Genomic DNA, 27511 nt, shown 5'->3' with positions numbered 1-27511 from the left:
TACTCGACCAACCTCTTCTCGGCCATCTTGGTTCTTAGCCAGCTGCACTCGCCTGCAGTCGGCCACTACTCGTTCCCAGCCTGGCCGCTCGGCCCTCGGTATTGTCTGAACGGGCCTAGCCCGAAATAGCTCCTCCCAACACTCCGAGAGGACATTCATACCCAGGAGGGCTCGATGACGGCCGAGGCAATGGTCCTGTACAATGATGACCCCCTTCTGCGGGACTCGTACTCCATACAATTCAAAGTCGGTAAGTCGATAGCCGATGTAGGGGATCTCTAAGCCGTTCGCCCCCTTCAGGGTAAGCCAGGGCGCTTCAACCTTGTGTGTGGGGTGGGCTCCAAATAATTCATGGGACAAGCTTTCTGAAAATAAAGTCACTTGAGAACCAGTGTCGACGAGACAGCGCACCGTGGTGCCACATACCTGGGCCTCTACTATTGGGCTAAGCCCAATCATCCCGTCCTCGGGTTCCATTCTTCTTTGGGGGTCACTTTGGGGGGCGCCGACCACATGACCAACTGTGGCCGGTCGTCTTAAAAACCCCCCTCGGAGGCTCTTCGTGGTCCGCACTGCCTACTCACATGCCCGGCGGTCCCACACCGAATACAAATGGGCCTCCCTTGCTCGTCCCACTCAAACCTAGGCCGACTCGCCTGCCAGGGCCGCCTCATCCCATCCCGGCCTCGCTCAGAGTACGTCCGTTCTCGGGGGGCGGGCCCTTCTTCTTTCCTTCCCGGCCCTAGGCGCAGTTCCCCTACCAGGGCCTTGGTTAGCTCGGCCATCTGATCTCGCACGTCTTTTAAGAGCTCCATCTTCAATGTTTGTTTCCAGTCTGATACCTCCGAGGCTGCCGCCGGGCCACTCACTGCTGCACATACGGGGGCCTCCTTAGCTTCCGCTTGGTCGCCTTCCAAGGCCATGGCCTCCTTTTTCAGGTCATCGAACGTGAGCTCAGGGTCTCGTCTAAACTGCACTCGGAGATTTTGTCGTAAGGGGCCCTCCCGTAGCCCTAACAGGAACTGGTCCCTTAACAGGGTCTCCTCATCTCCAATCCCATGATCTCGTCGTCGCTGTAGGCGTGTATACTGCTCGCGCAGCTTCAGGGCGAAGGCTCGAATGGACTGGTGGGGGCCCTGCTTACAATTAAAGAACTGCGCCCTCAGGACGGCCACAGGGGTGGTATCACCATACTGCTCGGTGAGGAAGTGGAAGATGGTCTGGGCGGTGGCTCGAACAGCTTCGGGGGCGGCCTGTACTTCTCGCCGGGCTTCTCCTCCTAGTGAGTTTAATACAAACTGCTGTTGTTGACTGGCACTCAGCCCTTGAAGGCCGGCCAAATACTCGATTTGGGCTCTCCACTCCGTTAAATGAACCTCGGACTCGACCCCAGTATACTTCTGCACCCAGGGGTTTCCCAGGAACACGGGCATGACACGGGGTGGTGTTTCCGGCCTTTCCGGCACAACACGGGGTGGGGTTTCTGGCCTTTCAGGCACAACACGGGGCGGGGCTTCGGGCAACTCGTCGTCGGCCATTGGAGGACCTTGGTCGCTCAACTCGAGGTGGAACCCTGCCGGCTACGCCAAATCTGTCACACCCCGGGGGCGGACCCGAATATACTACTGGGCCACACCCCTCTTAACTCTTCCACCTCGAGGAGTTTCCCAAGACCACCCCAATGACCAGACAGACGAGTATACTATAATTAAAACAAGCTTTATTAAATATTTAAAAAGGGGAAAGGGGGAAGGGAAAAAGGGAACTTTAAAACTAATGTGGCTCTTCTTTGCCTCCAGGGCCACTTGGGGAGAAGACTGGGGGCCGGGGCTCTGGCCCAGCAACCCGTGGCGCGCTCCGCTTCTCCTGGAGGCAGAATCGAACACAGTCAGACCAGGTCAAACACTCCACTGATGCTCACAGCACTGGGGGATCCTCGTTCCCACACAGGGCCTCACTGGTTCAGGTAGGTAGTTGCTACAAGCATAGAACAGATTATTCCACAGGTTGCGTTACTCACAGTGCCGGGGGATCCTCGTTCCCACACAGATCTCCACTGATTCAGGAAGGTAGTTGCTACAAGCACAGAACAGGTTATTCCACAGGCTGCGTTACTCACAGTGCCGGGGGATCCTCTTTCCCACACGTAGCTTCACTGGTTCAGGTAGGTAGTTGCTACAAGCACAGAACAGATTATTCCACAGGTTGCGTTACTCACAGTGCCGGGGGATCCTCGTTCCCACACGGAGCTCCACTGGTTCAGGCAGGTTGTTGCTATAAGCACAGAACAGGTTATTTCACAGGCTGCGTTACTCACAGTGCCGGGGGATCCTCGTTCCCACACGGAGCTCCACTGGTTCAGGTAGGTTGCTGCTATAAGCACAGAACAGGTTATTTCACAGGCTGCGTTACTCACAGTGCCGGGGGATCCTCGTTCCCACACGGAGCTTCACTGGTTCAGGTAGTAGACGAAGCTCTCGCTGTCACAACCCGGGCACAAAGCTTGATTTTCTCTCTCTCCCTATAGGATTCAGGCCGCAACAGATGTCACCATCTCGTGTCTCGTCGGAGGCTGGGCAGTTCGAACGCTACAAGCACAGCATACGCACAGCAAGTCAAGCGTAAACACCATCAATCAGTGAAACTCACCCACAGCACTCTTATACCACGTCACGTGAATTTTAGATCGTCCTTGCCACCTGACCACGACGACCTCGAGAGATTGGTTGGGCAACAACTGGATCACAAATGAGGGAGAGATGTATGGTATTCACAGGCCCGGCGTGTCGGTAATCACTTCCCTGGCTCACCTGCACTTCCTCTTTCCCACAGGGCCACTGGCTTACCGGCGGGCGGTGCTTCGTCCGTGCTTCCGGTCGACCGCGGCTCACCCACGCTCTCCTCTCCAGTGGGGCCAGGGACCTCACGAAACACAAGAACACACACCAGGATAATTCTTCACACAAGACATTTGCAGAGAAGTATCACAGCGGTTACTCACGCTTGGTTGCCAATAACCTCTGTTCACGGTGCTCTCGATGGCTCTGTGTCCACTCCTTCTCACATAAACTCCACAATATCCCTTCGTCCGCTGACTGTCTCTTACTCTCTTCCCCAGGAGAGCGATCCGACCAGCGTGGTCCGTCTGCAAAGCAGCAACACAACGTACACAACGTATACCACAAGCACCCCGTTTAATGTCTGCAAAGGTGTCTTTATACCCTGACTCTTCTCCTCGTCAGCCTATTAGCAACCGCTGTGTTAATTTGCCCCACCTGAGCGTGATCAGGCTTAATTTTGCCTTAGGGGAAACCCCGGATATGAAGTGTGGAAGCCGGATTCCGCCAGTCGTCAAAATAAGATGTGGAAGCCGGGTTCCGCCCGTCGTTCATTTAAAACGTCACCTGTGACAAGTATCTTGGGGTAAGATTGACTCCAAGGGACTTATAAGGGTTAAAATGTATCGATTCCGATTCCAAATGTGATTCCGCTTATCGTATCAGATTTCTAACGATTGTTGGTTACGATTCCAAAGGGGTGAAACGCAATAAAATTCAAGCCTTTTGTCCCATTACTTACAGCTGAACACAAAAAAGGAGGCTATATAAAAACTTTTTTAGAAGTTGCAACACTTTAAAACCTTCAAGTCAAAGCGAGGGAGAAGGTGGTCTCATATGTATGTGCTGGCTACTGTCGGCGGCGACTCGGCACTAAAGATATGATATGATGAACCAACTGCAGATGCTTTGCCATATTGCTGGTGACACCAAGCAACATATTAGTTTGTCACAATAAATACACTTAGCTTTGTCTTATTCTAATTTTGTAAAATGCAGACACACTTTAGAGCGCCTTCCACCACGGTCCATTGTGTGAACTGACTTTTAGTATTCGAGCGGACGGTCCTGCGCACTGTGCAGATGACGTGAAAATTATGTGACCGTGCAGTCCAGAATTGTTAAGTGGAATTGTAATTTTATAACAAGGATCAGATTCCTTTCTTATGGATGCGATTCCAGAATTGAAATTGAAATTTGATTCCCAACCCTAACAGTAAATGACTGAGAACTTACGCCTCTTAACATCACCACAGATATCTACATTCACTTTCATGCATTTGGTAGATGCTTCGTCCAAATTGACTTACAAGGTATATATTATATCAGTATGTTTGTTCCCTGGGATTGAAGCCAGGACCTTTTGCACTGCAACTGCAATGCTCCACCACTGAGCTATAAAAGCTACTACTGGTATGATAACTTTCTAAAACAGATATGTGGGTCAATGATGTGACATTAATTATTTTGTGTCCGTATACTTCAATTAAATGTAAAAAGTTTAACATTTCTAAATAAATTTAATTTGCAGATTATTTGCATTCTTTTTTGAGGACCAAGTCTAAAATTTCTGGTTTTATTTCATTTTGAAAGAATATTTGGGGGATAATTGCAAAAAGGTCAATGTGGTGCAACCGGTCTGTGTCAATTGGTGCAACTAGTATTTTTTTTAAATGAAAATAAAAATATATTCATAAAAAATGTGAAATAAAATAGAATCATCTAATTTAGTGTAATATGATTTTTTACATATTTTTTTTAGAAAACAGAGCTGGTTTAAGCATATGTCAGGACAAATATTACAAAAACGCATTAAAATTCACATTTAGAAATAATAAAATAATATGATGATATATATATATATTATTATTATTATTTTTTTTTTTTTTGATGATTATGCTTACATGCCATCAAGGTGCATAAAATATTTAATATTTCTCATTCTTTGGCGCAATTGGCGGTTACACCATTTGATATTTTCAGGTCCATTCACAGTCTTAACTTTCACAAAAATGGTGCAAATGTAATTTTTTTTGCATACAATTGACATAAATACACTATGTGCATTGAAATAAACCTGATCCATGCTTTTAAAAAGTTTTTTTAAAAGAATTTTTGAATTTATCATCTTCCCAAACCATTTTTGTCACTGACCCATGTACATTTTGGGTACTTTTTAAAAGGTACCGCCCCAGAAGCAACTTTTGCACCTTTTGGATCTTCATGATATTGCTAGAACATACAGTATAGAATAGATGAAATACACTACTAAATATCCTAAAAGAGTCTTCGATGGTTTTTGGTTCGGCTAAACAACTTCTTAAGAACAAATTTCCAGAGTTCTTGAATTGAGGTTTTCAAAAAAACAGGTTCCCATCTAACATCAGACTGTCAAGCACTTGCTTTGATGGAAAGCTTGTTTAACTATTCTCCATCAAGCTGAGTGAAGTCATTTGCTCTGATTACCTGAAAATGAGTCTGACCAGCACGCGCTAAATCAAATTTTAAGTGTTAAACGTCTTGGCCGTCTGGGAACGAAATCCTGCGGGATGGAGTTTAAATTCTGCTCCTACAAACTTAATGAATATTCACCGCAGTTATTGAGGTAAATAGATCGGAACCGCAATAATTAAAATCTCATTCTGAGCTGCACATCTGATACGATCAAACTCCTGAGTTTACTCACAAACACACCCACACATGGGTACAGGGAGAGATTGTAAATGATCAGCTTTTGTCCTCGAGCTGTACTTTTAAGGCAGGGTGACTTTTATTAAAACATATCTCTGTGTTTGTTTCAGCCAGTTATGATATGTTTAAGCCATATGTTTGATGTTTATTTTCATCTTAAGCGTTATAAAGTAAAAAAATCAATATAAATGTGTGACCCAATCCAGCTAAAGTCATTTTTAGTGATTTGCTGTTTTATACATAAATTCATCCTACATCATGTAAAGAACATTCAGGGTAAATATTTCCTTAATAATACTAAGTAAGGCATGTTGAAATTTAAAAGATTGAAATTAATGTGAAACTTTAACCTGGATTTCACAGATAGGGTCACAGATTTTAAAAATGTGCAGTTGCATTTACAATATTTCCAATATTGCCTATTAAGCTTAATAATATTATAGGTGTATTTTGTGCAAAAAAGATTTTTCCATCATGTTCCTAGAGAAAAATGGTTTGTTGTCTAATGCTGTGTTTACACCAACCGCGGTAGAGGAGGGAAGCGCGAGTGATTTCAACATTAAGTCAATGTGAAGATGCGTTGACACGCGTCTGGACGTCCCGCGGCACGGATGAGGCGTTTGGCGCGGCGTGGAAGACGTGTTTCCGCCTCATTCGCGTGTCTAACTCACGCGAAAGCCGCGAATTGAGCGTTGTGCGCGGTACACGTGATTGGTGCTTTTTGTGCATTTTGTGTTTGACGCGAATTGCCGGTTGACGCCCAAGTTGAAAAATGTGAACTTTGGCGAAATTATGCGCCGCGTTAACCAATCAGGAGCCTGCTTGCTGCTGTGGAGGCAGCCCCGCCAAGAGTCACTCATTGTCCGTGAGCAGTCACCCGGAGCTATATGACACGAGTTCTTATTTCTATAGAGAAGACAGGAATAAAAAGGACCTCGACCCGCGCCGTTTATTTTTCCCCTATAGTAAGGTTACCAAATACAAACCGGTAACTTTCTCAATAAATGCACAATCAACATAGTCATCTTGCAAACAGACAACCACATAGCACTTGCTTGCTTTTTCAGCGCGTCTACTCCGCTCTACATGCGCGCGAATGCATTCAAAGTGTTCAAGCGGCAAACTAGGCGCGGTAGACGCGATTTTTCATCTAGGTTTAGACGTAACATGCAATTAATCAATGAGTCTCAGAGTCTCAAGGGCACGGTCATATACCCTAAATGGACATGAACTGTTATAGAGCGGGTTTTGTCACTACGTTATCTCAGAGCGGTGAGCTGTGGACTAAATGTAGATGCCCCTAAAATGTACACACTTGTCCTTTAAATCTGTACAAAACATTTCCATATATCAGATCTCGCTACTGTGTGTGATGTGTGCCAGTATGTGACTTTTCAGTTGGATTTGTTTCCTAAATAATTTCTCAGTCACAATTAAAGGACATCTGTGACTGTTTGCAGTGATTTTGACAGGATTAAAATCTCTTTAGTTCATTTGTGGCCGAGCTAACCGGGCTGTTCTGAGTTGGCCGGAATTGAACTCTATTTGTTCATTTGATAAATCAGGATGCAATACTTGACAAAGTATTAAAAGTTGTCATCAGGTATCGCAACTGGACATTTTAGCTTTATATGCATTTGATGAAAATCCAAATAAATAAAAACAAAAACTGTAAAGAAAGAACATACGGCAATGGGAAGATTTCTATCTGAACAGGATTGGATTATTCAATGAAGCCCAGAGCAAGTAAAGTCATTTTAAGCAATAGATGTAGTCTCTTCTGTATTTATATAAGATTTGTCCTAGACTGCATTTTAGGGCACAACAGACATTGCAATAAAATAAAAAGATGTAAAGTATGCATAAGAATAGTTAAAACTAGCTGTATCATGCCTGTAGATTACCAGAGTGTACTGTAAAGAAAAGCACAGCCACAAAACAAGTTTATGTGAATTTAATTACACTTTCTTTGCTGTGACCTAGATGTGTTGGAGAAGGATAATTGTGCATTATGACATCACAGAGAGAGAGATAGAGAGAGCAATTATTAATGAGCAAATTAAAAGGCAAAGACGATGCAAAAACGAGGTCGTAGGGAGGCGTGAAATAAAGAGAAAATGAAGAATAAAATGTGAGACGCTCGATATTTCTAACCCTTTCTCTCACCTCAGGACTACACATTTCTTTATTTGACACTGTTTTGCATACATTACTGAAATCTACATCATTCTCCGGGACACACACACCCTTTCCTCTGGTAGATAATAGATGATCTCTGTCAAAATGCAGCAGGCTCAGACTTGCCATTGAAAGCGAGTGGGGTCGTCCCAAGGGCAGCATAAGCGTGTGTGTGTGTTAATGTGACACTGTGAACTTGTGATGTTATATTCTGATGTTATAAACACACACAACTTTACAATCCCCAACAGGCCATATAACCTTTGATCTGTATTCACGGCAGTTACATCGCAAAAATGATCAAATATGGGAGGAGAACATTTATCATGAGGTAGCATCCGAAGCATGCAGCACATACAAAAAAAGCATAAGCTTTCACAAAAAGGTGCAATGTGATTACAAAATGACTGCTGAGGATGAAGTCTACAAGAAATGTTAACATTGCTGTCGATCATAATTTGGTGGGTTTGGTTCTCTATATCTGTTGCGAAATTAAACAAAAATCAAAGCATCTGTTTAAAATGCATGCACACAAATTCTCCCCGAGCAATTCAATAAGCTGATCAGAGCCATGAGAGTGTTTTAAATAGACGTTCAAGATTAAAAATTGCAGTAAAGTATTTTGTTTAAAGTGGTGAAAACACAGAACAAGTAGACAGCAGGTTATTTTTTTAATCTCATTATGAAAATAATTGCATTTCGAACATTTAGAAACTCGGCTTTAAGAGATCAACCATCAAACAAATAACCAAAATACAGACTGATTTCATGCAAATCTAATGTGAAAAGTGTAGCTTGAGGTATTGCTGTCATTGAGTGCATTTACATGCACAGCCGATTATGCTTATAAACTGATAACGTGTGAGGTCTGTAAACGTGTAAAACAGTTTTCTTTTATCGGGGAAAGCCCATAAATGGCGTAAGCAAAAATCAATTGGAACATAGTTTTTTGCTCATTACCCTGATTTCGAGTTGCATGTAAACACCTTAACCGGCATTTTTTTGCAGATTTGTTCATGTGTGCAAAGTAAGCGCAAAGCAGCGCATAAAAGTTGACTCATGCAGTTGGTAGAGAAACCAATCAAAAATCAAAGCTCATGTTACGTTTACAGTTTCTGCAGACATGAGAAGAGACACAACAGTATAGCTTAAAGGACACCTATTTCATTGCTAAAAAACGACGTTATTTTGTGTATTTGGTATAATACAATGTGTTCATGTGGTTTATGGTAAAAAACACATTATTTTCCACATCTCTGTGTCCCTGATTGGCCAGCTAATCTGTACGTTGTGATTGGCCTGAATACCTCTGATGTCAGCCGAAAATGTGACGCTCCTTACCATGTTTGAAAGATTCGGTCACAATGCAATGCAAACAGGAGTTAACTTACAGGCTGTGAGTCCGAAGCGGGAGGATTTATGATAATATCGGTCTTTTCAACATCACCAATCCCAGGAAGTAAACTGTTGCATATAATCCATGTGCTTGTTGTAGTCCAAGAAAAGAGATTTATGTTTGAGACGAACATTTACTTTGGGATTTGTACATTTTGCATATCTATAACATGTACTAATACACACTTACATTCCCCAGGAAATGTAAAATCATGAATCGGACAATAGGTGCTCTTTAAGACAGATTTCCTGTTGCCCTTTTGAACAAATACTGTATGTACAGGAGACGTCACTGCCTGCGAGAGACCTGACAAATCTCCAAATCCCATGTATACACAGTTTTCTGCGTAGCCGGTTTATTGATTTGCATGTTAACTCATGAAAATAGTTTTTATTATAAGCAGAATTCTTCATGCTATTTGCAACCATGTAGTTTGTATTTTTAACATCTACCAGTACGTGCTTAGTATGGGTGCAACTGTTAAGCATTAAGGCCAAACCCTACTCATAAAAACTCAGGCCCTGTCCACACAAACACATCTCATTTCAAAACCACAGCTTTTTCTGTGCGGTATGTTCATCCACACACAAAAGCAGTATCAGGTCACTGATATGACGGTGGTGAAACCAGAGATTTTGGCTTGTGATGTACGTCAGAGTGTGCGCTGTTACTCATTTGTTTGACGTCAGATCAGTACAACACTATCTGGGTCTCAATATGCGTCCTCATCCCCTCACTCCTACATCCTACGACCTGGAAACCGATTGTGCTCTGCCATCTTGTAGGACATCTCGATTCTTTAATTGCACCATGAGGAGGCAATGAACGAGGAGTTAGGAGGCTTTTGAGGAGTCATGAGCTTCCTATGAGGAAGTGTTTTAACAACGCATAAATGTTGGTACTAATCATTAAATTAAAATGTAGACTCATTTCAGACAGTATTTTTAATATTCAGTATATTAAATAATGTATAGACCACCGATCTATATAAAAATGATCAGTGGAATAGACACATATATTAATTTGACAGCACTTTTAAGAATGTCTTTATTTTAATGTAGTAAGGATCAGGGGCGTTGCTAGACATAAAGCTCTACTGGGGCACGGGCCCCCCATTTTTTTTACTTGTGTGCAAGATACAATTTCCTTTGCTTAATCCACTATTCCAACATTGCAACAAGTACTGGGAAAGACAAACATTTATTTAAAATTTTTTAAGTATCATCTTCATATATACATATATATATATATATATATATATATATATATATATATATATATATATATATATATATATATATATATATATATATATATATATACAACATTATTAACATGTTTAAAGGCATAAAATGTTTGGAAATAATGGCCGGAGAGAAAAAAAAATGTATGCACATTTGCATTTTACATAACAATGATTAATAACTTCTTTTTTTATTTTTAAGAACATTTTCATTTTATGACTGCTACTAAAAAATCTATCTAGTTACTGCTAACTATTTACGTAATGACCTAGAGCTTGTGAACTAAATATTAATTTCATATCTGAAAATACAGAACAGTATAACACAGTTTTTGTATGTGAACAATGCAATTTTATTGACTATTGACAGAGGTTTTCCTGAGATTTTCCCTCTAATGTTTAAGCCCTGACAGGGTTAGATGTTATGTGTCTTTACTCCCTTAAATTCATCATCTCTCATTTTTGCTTCCCTTTTCCTGCTTTGCACAAAACATTTCTGATGTCCATCACATGCGTCAATGATCGGGTGAAAATAAGATTTTCATTATTATTTAGAAACTTTTCATTATTATTTAGAAACTTACTTTAGTCTCGTCATCGCGTGTACTTTGTATGCGGCTGCGCACGGCAAAACAGTCGCGTGCTCGCCTCAATTCATGTCCGCGTCAGTGCGACTGCTGCGTCGCTTTTTCAAACGTGAATTGGGTAACTACATTGCATATTCATCCGTTTTTGTCTTTGTAAAGGAATAAACTAGCCTGACGTTGCCATACTCAATTTTAGTCAGAATTTGAGTCTGATACCGCTCCATTGAGCTATAATTATGAGGCGTGTCTCAACCGAAAAATGCCTCTGCACTCAATTGGATAGACCTACGACCAATCAGAGCAACCGAGTGTGTAACGTATGTTGAAATTACGTCTTTGCAGCCTGACCGAACTGCTTGTTATTTCGCTATGACACTAACATTGTGATTATACTGAGTTAGCGAATGTACATCAACACCTATTATGTTTACAACATTTTGTTTATATCACAACATGAAGTATTTACTAAGTGAGTAAGACTATCTCTTACCATTTGTACGTTAGGTGAACTTCATCCACGACGATACCCATTACGTTTGCTTGAAAATATTGGAGCCTAGCATGTCCCTCCAATTATTCAGCAACCACGATTCCGGGCTTCCGAAAAGAAGCTGGCAACGACCGCTAATTATATCCATCTTGTCGTGCACGCTGAGTTGCATCGCCGTGATAACGTTAGCCTTTTCAGTTACGACCAACTTTTGCCGAATAGGACATCAACAAATGCCCTGCTCGCGTTTCTCTGTTCCTCTTTTAAAATCAATGCTCTGTCGATATATTTTAGAACAGACTCAATGTCAGAATCCACACATCTGAACTCTACAGCGGCAGCCATTCAACACACGCGCTCTTTGGTGACGTGGTTCATTACGTTACTGTTGATTATCTGTTCTTCATCGTATAAAGCCCGCCCTGACAATTTGATTGGTTCGACCAGCATTTGTCCTAAAATAGTAGCTCCTCAACGGAGAAACCCCAGACCCATCTTCCCGTTTACAAAATCTTGTGGGCGGGGCTAAGATGGGCTGGCACCCAGGCTAGGAATAAACTAGTTAACTGCTAAAATGTAAACTTGAGATTTACACAGGGGCACAAAAGATTTACACTGGGGCACGTGCCCCAGTAAAAGGGGTCTAGCGACGCCCCTGGTAAGGATATAAACTCAAGTATGTATTTAACTAATTTTTTTTCAAACATTTGGGATTTTTAATGCACTCGATAATTTGATAATAGGGAATGAACGAACGTTATAGCCTACAGAAAGTGAGGAAAGATGATATGCCATCTCACTTAATACTTTGTATCCTCCAGATGCGAGGAAAGGAAGCAAGGAAAGGAAACAAGGATGCAAATACGAATTGAGAAATACCCCTTGTTTACATGACCCTGGTGAAGAAACCAGCATATCAGCAAGACCAGCACATGTTGTGTTTTGGTGCTGGTATGCTGGTGACCACCAGCTAAACCAGCATCAGCACCAGCATTAGCACCAGCTAATCCAGCACCAAACCAGCATTAGCACCAGCATCCCATGCTGGTCATACCAGCAAGACCAGCATATGTTGTGTATTGGTGCTGGTATGCTGGTGACTGGTCCATGCTGGTTTGATGCTGTTTTTTTCAGCAGGGGAGGCAAGTCTGGTAGTAACCTTTATCAGGCTTTTGATTTACCACCATGGTTTGGCATGCTCTTGAGAGCGCTTCATGGAGTATTTTTGCATTTTTTTAAGACTATGCTTCTATGGACAAGAGGAGGGAAAACAGTTTATAAAAGTACCATGTGTGTACTAGGCCTAATATACTAATTTTCCTATTTACAGCTAAAGGGCGCTGTCACAATAAGTTTGTCAGGCTAAGACACTGAAGAACACAAACCTAAAATCTAAAAACTAAAATGTCCAAAAGCAAGATTTATACTGCAACTAACCAGAAATAACCAACCAAATTGGCTGCTGTGGCAATATGTGTTTTTACTTTGAATTTAACCTTTGTGTGGTGTTCGGGTCTGTGGGACCCGTTTTTAATGTTTACCAAAAGAAAAATTATGCAATTAATTGTTGTTTCAACCTCAGATTCATTGGCCTTGGCTCATTTTCTATAAAGAACCTAAAAATAATTTACTTTAAAATGACTGTGCACTGTACACCCCCCTACACATTTATATTACATATGTGGTGTTCGGGTCCACTGGACCCGGGGGTAGTAAGAGAGTGAAAATTCAATGTCTGAATATTTTAGTTGAACAAATTCATCTTCCAGGTACCACACTATGTGTTTATGCTATGTGTATTTTAAAACGGGACAAATTGAATCTGTTACAAAGAGAAAATAACAAAACAAACAACAAGTAACAGGTGAATATAATCAACACATACAATAAAAAACAGGAAGTTGTATAATCCAGGAACAGGATCTACAATACAAAATAAAAGCAAATTTATTTAAATTGTTTCAAATAATAAAAATCTTTTTTGGCACTAATGATGTTGCAATATATACTTGGCTATTCAGTCTCCCTGGTTTTGGATTGCATTTTAGATTTGTTTGCAATTCTTGAGAGTATATTATGTTTAGCATAAAAGAGACTCAAGAGACTGTTGACACAAACACTACTGAGATTCACAGAGGTGTAAACAACAACAAAAGTCTTGTTTTGATGATTCACAATGAGAACAGGGAGACATTTTTTCAAGGGCAAAAATGCTTAAGAATAGAAATGAGACAAAGATATTAAATATTCATGAAGATATAGTCTGAGCCTAAACTGCAAAGCTCAGCTAAGATATGAAAATACAAATGTTTTTCTTAATAAATGGAAATATAGTCGTCATTTTTAAATACACATTTATTTAGTAATACTGTTTAAAATGCTTGGACTCATTTATTGGTTTATATTATTCATTAAAGTCTATGTAAAGTCATTTCAAAGAATTGTTTCTAAACACATTATAAATGTTAGAAATTTATCGCTGAAACAAAGACCGTCAACTGAAGTACTGTATTGTGAAATTACAACGTTAAACAGTTTTTCCACATTTTTGTGTTCAGGATTACTTGAGCGGGGGTTAAAATGGTGGCTTGATGATGCACTGGAGCCACCAAGCATGGCCCCGCCCCTTACACAATCATGAGCATCCATTCAGGTTGTTGGTGTATTTAAAAGTTGAGAGAGACCACAGCTTTCCCAGCAGTGGGCGTGGTTTTAGCGCAGACAGAGGACACGCCCCCAGCGTTTGAGAGCAGATAATACTACCCTTTCCAAGATTTTGATAACTTATTTATTTTGTGGTTTTATTATCATTTATATTTTGCTGGGTGGTTCATAAAACATTTTTTTCTGGGGTGTGACAAACTGAAAAGACATTTAATATCAGACTTTACACAGACTTGAAATAAAGGTCATGCGTTAGGTCTGTGTGAGGTCAGTGAAGAATCAACAGCATCAACAAAACCTTTCTGTTACACAAAGCTTATTTGCAGTGGACAAAGATTCTTTATGAAACTGTAAGAAAGACAAAAATGTTTAGGAACCTTTGACTAAAATGTTCTTTAAGAGATCTCAAATGTTTTTCTATTAAACTTTTAGCACATTTAATTTGGTTTTAAATGGATGAAAGAGTGCATCTGAAAACAGTAAATCCTATTTAAGGGAGGAAAGACACAGAGGAAGTAATTAGTGATGATCCTTAAGCATTTGAGACCTTTAATGAGACATGAGATGAGCTCTGCTGTGCTTTCCTGACACAAAACCAATCAATCTTATCTTAAAGCTGAACATCACACAATTTTCTATAATTGACATTGGAGAAGTATTTCCACAAATTTATGTTATGGCACTGTACAGCATTAATTAATGGTGGGATAAAAAAGCACATAGTTATGCGTGCAGGTCATTATAATGACGCATACACACCAAACGCGAGTTCAATGATTTGCGCGAGTAGATTACATACAAAGTCAATGCAAAAACGCGTCCTTGCGTGGGGCGATGGGAATGACGCGATATGGGCTGCGAGTTTGCCGTGAAAACACGTGCTATTTGCCTCAAACGCGTCTTTGTCCAAATTGAAAATATTCTACTCAAGCGAAAAATTTGCATGACACAAAGTTAAATCTCACAAGTAATCTAAAGCGAGTAATGGGGCATACACACCAAAAGCGAGTTCAATGATTTGTGCGAGTAGATTACATACAAATCTATGCAAAAACGCGATCAGACGCGTCCTTGCGTGGGACGTCGCGAATGAAGCAATATGGGCGCCCCGTTTGCCGCAAAACACGTGCTATTCGCCTCAAAGACGTCTTTGCCCAAGTTGAAAATATTCTACTCAAGCGAAAAATTCGCATAACACAAAGTTAAATCCTGCTGGTAATCTAGAGCGAGTAATGGGGCATACACACCAAATGCGGGTTCAACAAGTTGCGCGAGTAGATTACATACAAAGTCAATGCAAAGACGCGATCAGACACGTCCTTGCGTGGGACGTTGCAAATACGCAATATGGGCGGCGTGTTTGCCGCGAAAACACGCCCTATTCATCTCAAATGCGTCTTTGCCTAAGTTGAAAATATTCAACTCAAGCGAAAAATTCGCATGACACAAAGTTAAATCCTGTGAGTAATCTAGAGCGAGTAATGGGGCATACACACCAAAGGCAAGTTCAACGATTTGCTAGAGTAGATTACATACAAAGTCAATGCAAACACACGATCAGACACGTCCTCGCGTGGGACGTTGCAAAGACGCGATATGGGCGGCGTGATTGCCACGAAAACACGCCCTTTTTGCCTCAAACGTGTCTTTGTGCAAGTTAAAAATATTCAACTCAAGCGAAAAATTCACATGACACAAAGTTAAATCCTGCGAGTAATCTAGAGCGAGTAATGGGGCATACACACCAAAGGCAAGTTCAACAAGTTGCGCGAGTAGATTACATACAAAGTCAATGCAAAGACGCGATCAGACACGTCCTTGCGTGGGACGTTGCAAATACGCAATATGGGCGGCGTGTTTGCCATGAAAACACGCGCTATTCATCTCAAACGTGTCTTTGCCCAAGTTGAAAATATTCAACTCAAGCGAAAAATTCGCATGAAACAAAGTTAAATCCTGTGAGTAATCTAGAGCGAGTAATGGGGCATACACACCAAAGGCAAGTTCAACGATTTGCTAGAGTAGATTACATACAAAGTCAATGCAAAGACACGATCAGACACGTCCTCGCGTGGGACGTTGCAAAGACGCGATATGGGCGGCGTGTTTGCCGCGAAAACACGCGCTATTCGCCTCAAACGTGTCTTTGCCCAAGTTGAAAATATTGAACTCAAGCGAAAACTTCACATGACACAAAGTTAAATCCTGCGAGTAATCTAGAGCGAGTAATGGGGCATACACACCAAAGGCAAGTTCAACGATTTGCGCGAGTAGATTACATACAAAGTCAATGCAAAGACGCGATCAGAGGCGTCCTCGCGTGGGACGATGCGAATGATGCAATATGGGCGGCGTGTTTGCCGCGAAAACACACGCTATTCACCTCAAACGTGTCTTCGCCCAACTTGAAAATATTCAACTCAAGCGAAAAATTCGCATGACACAAAGTTAAATCCCACGAGTAATCTAGAGCGAGTAATGGGGCATACACACCAAACGGGATTTCAACAATTTGCGCGATTAGATTACATACAAAGTCAATGCAAAGACGCGATCAGGCGCGTCCTCGTGTGGGACGTTGCGAATGATGCGATATGGGCGGCGTGTTTGCCGCAAAAACACGCGCTATTCGCCTCAAACGCGTCTTTGTCCAAGTTGAAAATATTCAACTCAAGCGAAAAACACGCATGACACAAAGTCTATCAAAATCTCACAATTAATCTAGAGCGAGTAATGAGGCATACACACCAAAAGCGAGTTCAATGATTTGTGCGAGTAGATTACATACAAATCTATGCAAAGACACGATCAGACACGTCCTCGCGTGGGACGTTGCAAAGACGCGATATGGGCGGCGTGTTTGCCGCGAAAACACGCGCTATTCACCTCAAACGTGTCTTTGCCCAAGTTGAAAATATTCAACTCAAGCGAAAAATTCACATGACACAAAGTTAAATCCTGCGAGTAATCTAGAGCGAGTAATGGGGCATACACACCAAAGGCAAGTTCAACGATTTGCGCGAGTAGATTACATACAAAGTCAATGCAAAGACGCGATCAGAGGCGTCCTCGCGTGGGACGATGCGAATGATGCAATATGGGCGGCGTGTTTGCGGCGAAAACACACGCTATTCACCTCAAACGTGTCTTCGCCCAACTTGAAAATATTCAACTCAAGCGAAAAATTCGCATGACACAAAGTTAAATCCCACGAGTAATCTAGAGCGAGTAATGGGGCATACACACCAAACGCAAGTTCAACAATTTGCGCGATTAGATTACATACAAAGTCAATGCAAAGACGCGATCAGACGCGTCCTCGCATGGGACGTTGCGAATGACGCGATATGGGCGGCGTGTTTGCCGCGAAAACACACGATACTCGCCTTAAACGCGTCTTTGCCCAAATTGAAAATATTCAACTTGAGCGAAAAATTTGCATCACACAAAGGTAAATCCCGCGAGTAATCTAGAGCGAGTAACGCAATGTCCTGCATTTGGTGTGTATGTAGCATAAGTGATGGTTAAGTTATGGCTGCAGGTTTCTAATGCTACGTACACACCAAACGCGGGGATTCGCGTTACTTGCTCTAGTTACTTGCTCGCGGGATTTAACTTTGTGTTATGCAAATTTTTCGCTCAAGTTGAATATTTTCAGCTTGGACGAAGATGCGTTTGAGGCGAATAGCGCGTTTTCGCAGTCAATGCGCCGCCCATATTGCATTATCCGCATCGCCCCACGCGAGGACGCATCTGATCGCGTCTTTGCATTGACTTTCTATGCAATCTACTCGCGCAAATCGTTGAACTCGCGTCTGGTGTAAACCGACAGTAAGGCTGGATTTATATCTTTGCAAATCTTGATGCCCAATTCCGATTTTTGACTGTATCCGTTTTTTTTGACAACCCGCTTACATTATTTTTTACAAGAGACTCGTATCCAATATTTATTTCTGTAACAAGACATAAAACTTCAACATTACTCCACACAAAGTAGAGTCTTCGTCCTCAATTGCACTGCTAAGAGGAGTCAATGTGATTGACGTCATTTGCCAGCGTCACATTTTCAATGACGCACGACACGCCTTGAGATGGGAATATCCAATCTGTCCACTTACACACTGCGGACGTGAATGCATGTATCCGACTCATATCTAATTTATTTCCACATATGAATGATGCCTGAAACCGATTGAAGAATATCGGAGTCTATGTGCTTGCTTACACAGTCGCGGGTCATATCAGATCTGTGCTACATGAGGAAAAAAATGGAATTGAGTCACTTCAAACATGCAATGTAAATGCAGCATAAAACAGATAAAATCAAACTGGAGATCAATTTGTGTATGGCAAACATACTCACATGCGCATTAAACTTTAACAAGACACAGAACGTTGACATAATAATATACAGTAATAAGTATAACAAATAAAAGATCCTTATATTTTTTTAGTTTTCTTTATTACTAGATTTTTTTTTCTTTTCTTGGCAACAACTTAATGCTTTTTACTTATGGACAATTATAATTAACATTTTCGCTTTTATCAAAAGCCGACTACAGTACATTATACAATTCATTTTATCTGTATATATGCTCTATGCTTTAAACTATTCCTTTAAGAAAACTTTTCACATTGGCATTTACCATCTGTTGGTAACCTTAAAAAAGACAGATACCGAGATAAATTGAGAAGGCTGCAATATCACGTGATACTCTGGGGAAACCCTGGCCTGTGAATGAGGACATTTTTAAAACAAGTGTGTGTGTGTGCGTATGTGCGTGTGTTCACAAGTAAGAGAGTGAGGGTTGATATTAGGAGCACTGGCACTTTAAAATCTCACACCAGACTCAAATGTTCACCTTGAGGGAGAAGAAAAACCACCCAAACCCAACACTTCTGTGGGTGAGACGATAGAAAGTGAGAAACCCATTTTCAGGTGCCTCTCAAAAAGATGATGTCATCTCTTACACTCTTATAAATAAAGGTGCTGCACGATGCCATATAGAAGAGGCGTTTTTGGTGGTACAGTTTGAATTTTACACCTGGTGTTAAAGAGCACCCATTTCATTGCTAAAAACAATGTTATTTTGTGTGTTTGGTATAATACAATGTGTGTGCGTGATTTATGGTTAAAAAACACATTATTTTCCACAAACCGTACATTTTTGTAGCTCACTCTCTTCCTGAAACGTACGGATTTCTGTGTCTGTAACTGACCAGCTATTCTGTACGTTGTGATTGGCCTGAACACCTCTGACATCAGCTGGAAATGTGACGCTCCTTACCATGTTTAAAATATTCGACTGCTAACAAGAGTTAGCTTACAGGCTGTAAGTCCGAAGCAGGGGGGGTCTTTACTCTATCACCAATCCTAGGAAGTAAACTGTTGCCCGAGCGGATTGCAATTGTGGTGTGGACGTGCATGTGGTTAAGACCGTCTATTCTCCATCTATTGATTTAAAGTACCGAGCACCAGTGGCTGCTTGTGGTTATAAAATTTTTATTTATTTATTTATTTTATTAACTGCTTAATAAACAGTCCTTCCAGAAAAACACAGAGTTTATTTGTGATTGTTGTGGCCAAAAATTCTTGATTTGCGGCACGTTTTCTTAAAAATGCAATGGAATATGCGGGATATTTGTGCAATTATCAGCCCAGTCTCACGGAGTTGCGTATAAATGGCACGAAGTGTGAAAATGGTGCAATACATATGATACACCAGTCCTTCCCATTGACTTAAATGGCGCATCTTTTTTTGTTGTTTTATTTATTGGTTTTTCTTTCTGCTATTTTTTAACCATTATCGCTTGGGTTTAGGGTTAGGACAACTTTTTGTTATATAAAAATTACATTCTAACCAAAACCCCAATTCTAACCCCAACTTCAAGCGACCATGGCGTAAAAATAGACAAAAACACGGAAAACCTGTATATTAAATAACCTCCTTAAGCAAATCTCAAATCTAACCATAAACCCAAGTGAAAATGATTTTAAATTTTTTTTTTGAGAAACCAATAAATAAAATGACAAAAAAAGATGCACAATTTAAGTCAATGGGAAGGACTGGCATATCATATGCACGGCAAATTGAAATTTGGTGTATGCATTGCACGATTTTTACACTTCGTGCCATTTATACGCATCTACATGAGACTGTGTTGCAATTTTATGCAATGAAATCGCGGGAACTTGCAAAAATTGCGGGAACTTGCAAAAACTGTTTGCAGCATTTGCAGCTTTTCAATGAGGTTCACGTCACATAATCACGTCACTTCATAACGTTCCCATGGCAACAGGGGACATGGCTGTGCTTGTGTGAAGTAAATGCAACATTTTTCAACTTTCTGCTAAGATATATGTGATTTTTCCTAGGAAAATATTTTGCGCATGGAACTTATGCTGCAAAAGTGCGGCGTATTTGAAAAAATGCCGCCCCCGCATAAATATGTGGACTTTGGCTGATTATGCTTTGAATCATGCGATCGCATAATCGCGTTTTTCTGAAAGGACTGAATAAAAGCCTTCACGTTTCTGTACAAGAGTGACAAAACACATACATTAGACAATGGGTGAATTCTGTATTTGAGCCCTTTGAAGGGAACTTCGAGAAGGAGACGTCACATAAATAGTCCCTCCATGACATTGTTTTCAATAGTTTTTTGCCAAGTGTATTAAAATCAGCCAAACAATGAGACACAATTCTCAACACAGTTTACACATCAAGCTCTTATTTTTAAAAGGAACAGGGCTTAGGAAAGATCACTTCTAATTGTAATTTGACCAATATATTAAAACTTTCACTCACCAGGGCGGTCAACCATCTTATCACGATGGTTTTATGTCCCGCTTTGGCCATCTCTTCCCTCCATATTCATTATGCTTTCAGAGCGACAGTGCTGTGCCGTTCAAACTTATTACAACGTATTTGACATCTCCACAGTGATTGGTCAATAAACCAAGGCTAGCCTTCTCTGTGGATTTTTTATTTTTGAACCACAGAGAAACTGCTGACCGGTGGCGGCCGGTGACTTCTCTTCCGAGGGGCACAAATTCAAAATATGTGTTTGGAGTGCATCGTGTTTTGTTAAAATAAGTGCCTACTACACACATGTCAAACGGTTTATGATAAAAGAGACGCTCAGGTTCACAAAGTACTCGCAAGAAGTGCACAAAAGAGGCGAATTAAAACACCAGGTGTGAACGGGAATCTCCTGCCTGTACTAATATGTATTTGCAACAATTCAAAATTGTGCTACAGAAATAAATTTGAATTCAATTGAAATATTGTTACTGTATATCTGCAGTAAATTTCTGCCAAAACAGCTGGTTTTTTAGATAGAATCCAAATGTAATAAAAGTAAAGCTGTGATCTGTTCTTATTTCGCCATTGGTGACAATTGCAAGTCAATTGTTAACAGTGCAATCTTCTCTCCAGCTGCTGTTTCTCGATCCTCCACTTTAGTTCAAAATTGATTATAAACATGTCAATATTTTTAGCTCCTAATTTAATCTCCAAGGTTGCATGTGACAGCACAAGCTGTGAGGCGGTTTTATGGAAAAGAGACCATAGGGACACACACACACACACACACCTATAAATCATCCTCTTTGTTGCGTTTACTCTGACATTTTGGTTTGTTTTATGATGTGAGAAATGGGAAACCATCAAAGTGAGCGCACACACAGATGCTCTCAGCAGTAACCTCCACTTCTCCACCTTCAAAGGGGAGAGAGAGAAAATGGACCATTGGTGTTCCTAACATGAAGGAAAGGTGGAAGTGCCTTTTAAAGCTGTGGAGATGTTGAAAGTGTGTCTGAGTGAAGTGTTTTAAGTCTTGTTGAATGTGCTTCAGAGATAGAAACATGTGGGTGTATCGCCATTTCAGAGAGAGCTTTTGAGAAATGGCTGTAAAAAATAACAAACAAACATTTTCCGATATTAACCCAAAAAACATCAAAAGCATCATTATAAAATCTACTATCTGAAAACCGCTGGGTTGTTTAACCCCCAGGGGTCCAAAAAACGCGGGGACGCGTTTTGACGTGTTTTCTCCTTATCATAGCAGAATCAACTTAAAATACTCCATCATTAATAATCAAACACTTACGTGTTTGACATCATTTGAAACTCTGAAGGGTCCTCTTTAATTAGTGTACATTCACAATAACAAGAGATCTTTGTGTTTTTGTCAAATAAAGAAAATAAACAGGGTGCGCATTCAGACATTTCTGTCTCCGCCAGCTGTCCCTCAAATCATGTTACAAAAATCCGTTGAAACTCTGCGAATACTCGTCACACAAACATGATACACATATCCAAAGAAAGCCTGAAATGTCTACTTTTAAACAAGCTATAATCTCATGGTTGGGTAAAATATGGACACACACAACTGCTCGGTTTCAACTGCGGACATTTTCTATGTTATTTTATTAAAGAGCACCTATGGTCCGATTCACGTTTTTACATTTCCTTTGGTGTGTAAGTGTGTATTAGTTCATGTTAACGATATGCAAAAGGTACAAACCCCAAAGTAAATGATGCTGCGAGGTATCGTCTCCAACGTAAATCTCTTTTCTTGGAATACAACAAACACACAGATTGTAGGCAACAGTTTACTTCCTGGGATTGGTGATGTAGACAAGAACGACATTTTCATAAATCCTCCCGCTTTGACTCACAGCCTGCAGGTTTTTCATAAATATCAGCTGACGTCACTCACATCTCAAACTTGTCTTCCGCCATTTTGAGTACCTGAAGTGGTCGCAAAAGAACTAGAAGCTATGCCTTCAATATGTTGTGAGCATCAAAATCGCTATTTTTACAACACTAAGCAGGCTCGACACAACATGATACTTTGCTCGAAGTATAAACTGTGTCTCTACACGTGAACTCGAGCATTGAGAACATTGTTTGTGTACACAGAGTTTACTAAAAAGAAGGTTTTGAACAACTGACTTTGGTTCTTTTGTCCACCATCTTGCCAGTCAAGATGTATCGATCTTCGAATTATTCTTAAGGATTGAGGAGATTAAAGATGGATAGCTCCTAAAGCATAGGTCCATATAAATCCACTGATAATTTGTTGTTTTGTCGCAAGTGGAAAACAATATTGACATTTTAGTTGAAAAAGGATTCATTCATTCATATTCGGAAATCGATTATTTACGTCTGGCAAAGTTAGCTAGCGGATACCATAACAGCCAAAGTCAGTTGTAGAAAACTCTGTGTACACTAACAATATTCTCAATGCTTGCGTTCATGTAGGTGATACTTCAAGCCAAGTTTCATGTTGTGTCGAGCCTTCTAAGTGGTATAGTGGTAGTTCGGTAGCAGCGGACAGCAGCTGGAAGAACGCATCAGGGATCGAGTAGCCATCATACCCTAACCAAGATATTTTTTTAAAGTAGCGTTTCTTTTCATGACAGTTGAGGTGCGAAATGTTGTCTTTCGTAGCCATTTTCCGTATCCGTAAAAATCATAGACGGTAAAAGATAAGAAATCCGTAAATCGTAGCAAGCTAGCCAACGCTTGTCAGTAGCCTACTGGTACTCAAGATGGCGGCAGGCAACTGGAATGACGTCTTTTTTCTTTTCTTTTAATTCCTTCCTAGAACAGAACGCGTTTGAGCATTTTCGTCACCATTATTTGATTCCTGTTCTTTGTTTTCTTGTTGTTTTTTCTAAACTTCATTTGCAATGGTAGATCTCCTACTTTTCTTCATCTATCCTAATTTTTTAAATCTACTGTAAATGTCACAAATCAGTGCTGGCCTGACGACCTGATAGAGTTATAATTTGAATAAGAAATCATTTGTATTGAACACAGCCATCGGTACATACCGGACATGACACCCAACTGAGCATACTTTGAAAGCTTCGCGGAAAAAAGGTGTAACCGACCTTTCAAATGCTGTATCACCGCCACCTGCGTTTTTTGTCCACTCGTGTTGCCATAGTTTCTACAACCGGAAACTGAGGATAGCGTGGCCCTGTCCCAAATGGCACACTTCATGTCGACTTTCAAGACGTTTCTCAATACCAAGTACGCCAAACTCGAACTTGTGTCCTTCGTAGTTCGAACTTGCAAGTTCAGACTCGGAAGAACGAACTCCTGACGCGAAATGCATTCTGGGAAACTTCGCTGTCATAAATCCACACAAGTCTCCTCTGATGCATCCTCGATAAAATGGGCGGATCAAGAACACATCCGGGGATTTTATGTGAACTTGGGCTTGATGCGAACTTTGAATTGGAACAGTACTTGGGCCGCGACTGATGACGTTTCACAAGTCCACAAGAAAGCAAGTACAGACAAGAACGCATATTGAGAAACGGCTTCAGTCTCGTGGCCTTAAATGGCACATGCTCGTTTAGTCAACAAGTCTGGAGTGTGCCATTTGGGACAGGGCCTAAAAGGGTGACAATCACAAGGGAGACAAGGAACAAGACATTATTTTTCAGGGGTTTTTTTGTAGCTATTTAAAACAGGAATTTCTCTGGATGTAGAAATACTTGGGACCTTTGGCATTATTTCAGAACACAACTGCAAGTGTTTTTTTTTGTGTGTGTGTGAATATTTTATTACAAAAATCTTATATATTGTGGCTTTCCTTACAGCGAAGCAATAAAAGAGCAATTTTTGGTTCCCCACTGAACCATTCAGTCAAAGGTTGTTAGAAGAACCATTTCTTTCTTATCTTTTAATAATCTAAATAACTTTTTTCCACTACCCTTTGTGAAACAAAACAAACACATTAAGGAGAAAGAAACACAGAAGTGCCAATTATCCAGGAGGGGATTGAATTAATTATTTAAAAATCAAACGCATTTAAAAGACGGCGTGCATTATTCCAAACAAACAAACTAAATGTCATGTGTAAGGATTTGCCTTTTCTGAGGGCATGAATTATAGATGGTTTTGTCCATAAGTAACCTTTAGTACGCATGAAATATTAATGCACACATTCACAAACGCAGCAGGCGGGGTCACTCTTATGCAAGCCCTCGTTCTCTCTTATTGACATAGACATAAAACAACCGCAGAAATAAACCACAATACCTCTCACTGCCTTGACATCTTCAAACCAAAAGCCTATACGGTAAAGTGCTAAAGTGCATGGTTATACTTTAAAGGCGTTTTACTTATAGACATTCACTTTTGATACATGAGTTCAACTGTTTTTGCACTTTCACCCGAATTTGCCTTTAAAGGGCACCTATTATGGAATTTTTACAAAATGAAATATAAGTCTCAGGTGTGCCAAGAATATGTCTGTGAGGTTTTAGCTCAAAATACCCCACAGATCATTTATTATAGCATATCCAAAATTCCCCTATTTTGGTGGGAGCAAAAACGTGCGGTTTTAATGTCTGTACCTTTAAATGCAAATGAGCTACAGCTCCGCCCCTCCTTACAAACAGACAGTGAATGCTTTCAGTTCAAATAGATCTGATTATTACAGTCTGAGACAATAGTATCTAGTGGACAGAGTACAACTCACTAAGGGTGGAAACTATGGTAATGCAGGACTCTAAGTGGGCGGGGCTTTATCAATGTGACCTCACATTGATAAGAGAATCAAAACAGCATGTCTAATGAGACTGCTTTGGTTTAAAAAACAAGGACCGGGTGCATTTTCTTAATATAGGGTGGTTGTGTTCACACACTGCCAACGAAAATTATGTCCCTTGTAAACGTGGATTTGGGTAGGGTGCACAAATGTAGGGTTAGGTGCCCAAAACGACATTCAGCACGTTCACTATGAAATGCTAGTGTTGCATAGTTCTGCGTACTCTGTAATGCACAGTATACACTATATACTGCATACTACCGTATGTGAAATAGTACACAATATGCAGTAATAAGAAAGTTGTAATCTACAGCAGTGGTTCTCAAACTTTTTCAGCATGTGGCCCCCCTTGTGTACGGTGCATTCTTTCGCGGCCCCCCGAAATAAAATTTATGACAAAAACAGTTCTAAAATGTAATATTTTAATTAAACAAAACATATTAAATTATACCTATAGTGCTGTTGGTTAGTTGGCTTATTATTTAGGTTTAATTACACAGAATTTATGATAAATGAATGTATTTTATAAAATGTCATAAAACTGGGTCACCTGGCACCATCTTGCGGCCCCCAGTTTGAGAACCACTGATCTACAGTATTGCTACAGTATGACTTAATTTTGTAAACATCGTCCTTGATCTCGGTTAAAAATATGTTTTTTTTTTTTTGTTTTAGTTCACTTTTACGTTATTATGTTATGTTTTGGAAGTCCAAACAAATATTGAGTTTTGTGGTGAATTTTTTTTAAAGGTCAGCCTGAGTGCATTGCATTGTGGGAAACGGTGTGCTTTGTTGTATACTGCACATTTCTATACTGCAGCAATCCTATGGCTCAACTGATAGATCGTTGTGTTAGCAGCACTATAAGTACATGGGAAGTGCATGGGTTTGATTCACAGTGAACACAAATGCTGACATACTATACTTTGTAATGCACTGTAAGTCGTATATGTATTCGGATAAAATTGTTTGCTAAATGTATAAATGTAATGCAAACCTTTGCACATAATTCGGTCCTCAAACCACATGTAAATATCTACCTTCACACACACAAAGACGTATTACGTATAAACCACCAAACATGTAGATAATAATAAAGCTTTCAGCATTCAGTACACAGTGGAAATGTTATTCACAGTGTAAATCTGATCACCAACACACATCCACAGGGGAACTGCGGTAGTCTCTCGTGTGGTGTGGGTTGCTGTTTTTCTGCCTGGCAGTTTATGACACGAGTTATGTGTGCACGCTTCAATGATCCAGCTGTATGCATATGCACATAAATGTTCTTTGCATGTGTATCAAATGTGTGTATCTTTATGTCATGTGCTTCAATCAACTGTACATTTCGCACCACTTTCCCCCATAAACAAATCCAACATGATGCGACTCTTTAATATCAAAGGCTACGGCCCGCCTGGGGCCCCGAAATCGTACTGTGCAGTTTCGAACGACTCCTTCGCTTGCTACTCTCTCCATCCTCATGAAAAATTCATCCATCAGTCTTCCGCCCCGCTGGAGGGAAGAGGGAGCGAGCGAGCAAGAGAGAGAGAGAGAGAGAGAGAGAGAGAGAGAGGCATGAGGTAGGTACAAATTTTAGATTATTCCAGAAACGAATTGAATATTTCACCCACCCCACCCCTTTAAATATTTCATAACAGCTGCTCTATAAAACTGCTACATGTTGGAAAATTAAATCTGTAAAAATGTGTAGGACATATTTAATACATTTCAAATATGTCGCTTGCTCTTCGCCTAATGGGCAAATAAGGACCCAGTGACATCAGAAGCTGAAAAAACTGATGCGTAACTACAGAAGCTCACACAAAAACAACATAATTTTTTGTATGG

The 27511-nt window shown here is 40.6% G+C and overlaps 1 long non-coding RNA gene across 1 annotated transcript; it reads right to left on the bottom strand.

Annotated features, from left to right (window-relative positions):
* Positions 1 to 1703: 1703 nt before the first annotated feature.
* Positions 1704 to 3406, bottom strand: LOC141366138 (uncharacterized). The gene is made up of 2 exons (XR_012371220.1): positions 3276 to 3406; positions 1704 to 3145 (listed from the first exon to the last, which is right to left on the bottom strand). It is a non-coding gene; the product is annotated as an uncharacterized lncRNA (long non-coding RNA).
* Positions 3407 to 27511: the final 24105 nt, after the last annotated feature.

Source organism: Misgurnus anguillicaudatus, chromosome 9, assembly GCF_027580225.2.
Source record: "Misgurnus anguillicaudatus chromosome 9, ASM2758022v2, whole genome shotgun sequence".
In the NCBI taxonomy this organism is placed as follows: domain Eukaryota; kingdom Metazoa; phylum Chordata; class Actinopteri; order Cypriniformes; family Cobitidae; genus Misgurnus; species Misgurnus anguillicaudatus.
The sequence above is the reverse complement of the archived record's forward strand: the minus strand, read 5'-3'. Positions and strand labels throughout refer to the sequence as shown.